We start from the raw sequence: 3769 nt of genomic DNA on the forward strand, positions 1-3769 counted from the left end.
CATGTGTGGTTGCTGTTTTGATGACGTTCTTAGAAATTTCTTTTTGTGTGCGGGTGCAGTTTTCGTTCTTTTTCTTATCTAGCGTTCCAAGGCTAGGGAAATGATGTTCGAAGAACGGAATCGAACAGCGTTCCAATACAATGTTTCTCGACATTTTTCCAAATGCCGAGAAAAAATTTATATTTTGACGGGGCTGGAACTGCCCCTAGGGGCCAATTCCTCCCTTCGAAAAATACACAAATGAAGCTTGGGTGCTTCGCACAGATTATATATAAAAAAATTAAACAAATATGGGCAATAAAAGGTCAAATAAAGGTTTACCTCTGCAGTCGATGTGACAGCACGTCCGTCAGTAGAGATAGATAGATAGATAGATAGATAGATAGATAGATAGATAGATAGATAGATAGATAGATAGATAGATAGATAGATAGATAGATAACCTTGGAAAGTCTCCGCTTGTAGTTTTTGAACCGATTATAAAATTGATTATATGAAAAATCTGGAATAATTGCCGAGAAAATAATAATTCAAACTACAGCTTGTAACCAAAGCTTCTGCTCAAGTGATTTGTTATTCAGTTCCTTGGAGGAGCGAATGATACAAGAATTCGCAAATGTAATATATTATAGTCAAGATATTGTTGGTTGCGGTCTTGATATGCCAATATCTAATTACTATCAAAGAGACAGATCGAGAAAAGAGGGCCAGCTAGCATACCTTATTTGTGCTACTGGTGGACATAGCTCTGATATGATAGCGCCAATGAAGAGAATTAATATTTAGCATGTAGAGGAAATAGGCACTGAAAGTTGATCCAAAGAGGAAACTACTGTTTTCACGAAAGACAGCCACAACAAGCAGATATTCTACTGTACTCTGGTCGCAAGAAGTGTTTTGTAATAACAGAGTTCACGAATTAGTTATGAGCAACAAATTGATTTGTGTGCAAATAGCAAAATTAGGTCTGTTGGAAATCGGAATTTTAAGACAAAAGCGATGTAAGAGCATGCTACGAAAGTTTGATGATAACCTTCAGAGTACAGAAACAGAGACAGTTTTAATACGTTAAAAGTAGTAAAATAATTCTTACCCGAATTTGAAATTGAAAGAAAACAGTAGCGTAAATGTTGGAACATACATCTCATCATCTTCTGCAATTCGACGATGTTAAGGATGTTCTAGATAAATGTATGAAGCATTTGATGCCTAATGGATACGGTCCAGCAGCACATTCCTGTGATATTCTGATGCTGCCTTAAAGACATTTTCCCACCAGTATCACAAATCTCCAAATATAAGGAGCAAATCATGGATCCTCTGATCGCTCAATCCTGTAGAAATGAAAGCCTATTTTTTCTCAAATCACAACCCACTATCTCAAAAAGAGCATATTCATTAACGTTATTCAAGAAAATGAATCATGGAAAAAATGGAATTGATACAACAGAGATACTTGTTATTATCAGGGCTCTTCAGCGGTTAAGTATCATCAAACACAATACGACAAACATCTTATGGACTATTGTTAAGGATGTCAATTGCGACAATATACAAGACTTACAATTTCTGTAGTAGTGAATACGTGTGGTTCCAAGTTTGGTTCCAAGTTCGAATTCATTGCACGTCAGTTTGGGCGAGAGTCATCTACTTTAGACTTAGTGGTACCTTCATCTGACACCAATACACATATACATATAATGCATACTTACAAGCACACACACATATGAGTACACGTGCAGACTTAGTACTGAGATTAATATAAGTAAATAAGAGGCAATAAAGAGTTGCCAAGAGTGTAAACAGTCAGCGTCCAGATTATAGGTCAGCAAGAATGGACAAAAATGTAGTCTATGACATGAAGTGTGAGAGAAGCAATAGGGTGGTAAAACAAATTAATATGTACGGCCAAACTTTATGTAGTATCTTATACATGCTATGAACGGTCATTGCATGTACTTTCATGAATTCTCTGATTGCCACATCGCAACTGAAATCAATGGTTTCAAGATTTTTCACCTCTTTCAATAAGTACTTATTCTTAATTACCGACTTTTCTTCGGCGAATTCTACCAACAGCTGAGCCTAATAGCCAATAGACGCACCGCTTAAATTATGCCAACTTATTCATAAATCACATTGTACACAAATACATATCTAGTTCACTGAGACAATCACTGAACTATATAACCGATAATTTGATGATAACGTGTGCTCACATCACTGACCACATGGAGCTCATATTTTGCATGTTACTCTGACATTCGGCCGCTTCAACAAATCTAATACATGTCTTCGGTCACATTGCTTATCTTTCAAAATGTATTTTAAAAAAATAAACGCTACATTTTAATCAGGTGTTTCATCCGTTTGGACACACTGAACCTGGCACATCTATGTGCTCTTGATTTCAAAGCCTTTCTCTTTAATGCCACTAAGAGTTTTTATTTTCGGTAAATTTGACCTAACACTTTCACTCTACCAACTCTAGCGAAATGAAATACATTATCTGAAAGTTTATTGATAAAAGAAGTTACTATGCCTCTTGTAAATGCTGGACCCTCGTTACAGTAATGAAGGATTCCTGCAAGGCAGTCATTTCTTGGAACATTTTCCATTCTGCTCTGTTCTCCAATTCTTCGGTTCTTATGACGCCTTCAAACACAAAATGAATACCTTATCGTTAGCTCCTCTGTTCACCCGAAGTCAATACACGCATCAGATTGCTGTGATTCGGCCTTCAACGACTTTGCTTTTAACATCTTCGACACATATAGTTTTGTTGTATTTCGAGTTATTTTCTTACGCTCTATATATTATATATATGTCTGTGGATATATCTTTGTATATGTACAGCGTGGTTAAATACGTTATGCACATGCACCACGGAAGTTGTACATACTATGTAAGAAATATATGTAGTAAATATAGTTCGATTTTGCTTGTTTACTAGTTAAACAACGTCAGTTCCTTTTCTCACCTCTTTTAGATTATTTTACACTTGTATCCACCCCTGCAGACTAAAATTCTAAACAGTAGATGTATTTTTTTAGAAATCTGGTCTCTCCTTACTGTATCAATTTTCCTTACATCCTCAACTGCTAAGAGTTCTCATTTCAATTCTCCGCATGTTCCAACTACCGTTTTATTTCCCCCTCATCCCCCCCTACATAGTTTCATTATGTATTTATGTTACTGCCTGTACATGAGTTTCTTTTTTTCCACCGTTTCCTTCTTTGTATTCTTAGAACTATTTCCCACCCGGCTTGCCCTCACGTCACCCTATCCCAATTCATCTCACGTTATTCTTCGTACAAAGTTTTTCCGCTCTTACCACTCTCCTCCTTCTCTCTCACTCTTTACTTCCTTCCCCATCGTTCACCTCACATACTAGTCTCTCCACTTCTCAGTCATTTGTCACGCCTTCTTATTACATCAAAACTCAGAACACTCCTTTCCGCATTTTTCACTTCTCCAGTTTTCACACGTAATTATAAAATAACGACTAAGGTGATAACATATCTAAGATCAGCCCCATTCTTCCCCCCGCCTCTCTCTCTCTCTCTCTCTCTCTCTCTCTCTCTCTCTCTCGCTATCTATCTCTTTCTCTCTCTCTCTCTCTCTCAAAAAGAAAGACAAGTGCTTCACTTATTGCATTATTTGTATTTTAGCGGCAAATCAACTCACTAAAATCTATGCACACCGCTTTCGACTAATTTTGCTGATGCAATCTACGCCAATTTACCACATTTCTGCATCATACACACAC

The sequence above is a fragment of the Octopus bimaculoides genome, chromosome 16 (assembly GCF_001194135.2).
Source record: "Octopus bimaculoides isolate UCB-OBI-ISO-001 chromosome 16, ASM119413v2, whole genome shotgun sequence".
Taxonomy (NCBI): Eukaryota; Metazoa; Mollusca; class Cephalopoda; order Octopoda; family Octopodidae; genus Octopus; species Octopus bimaculoides.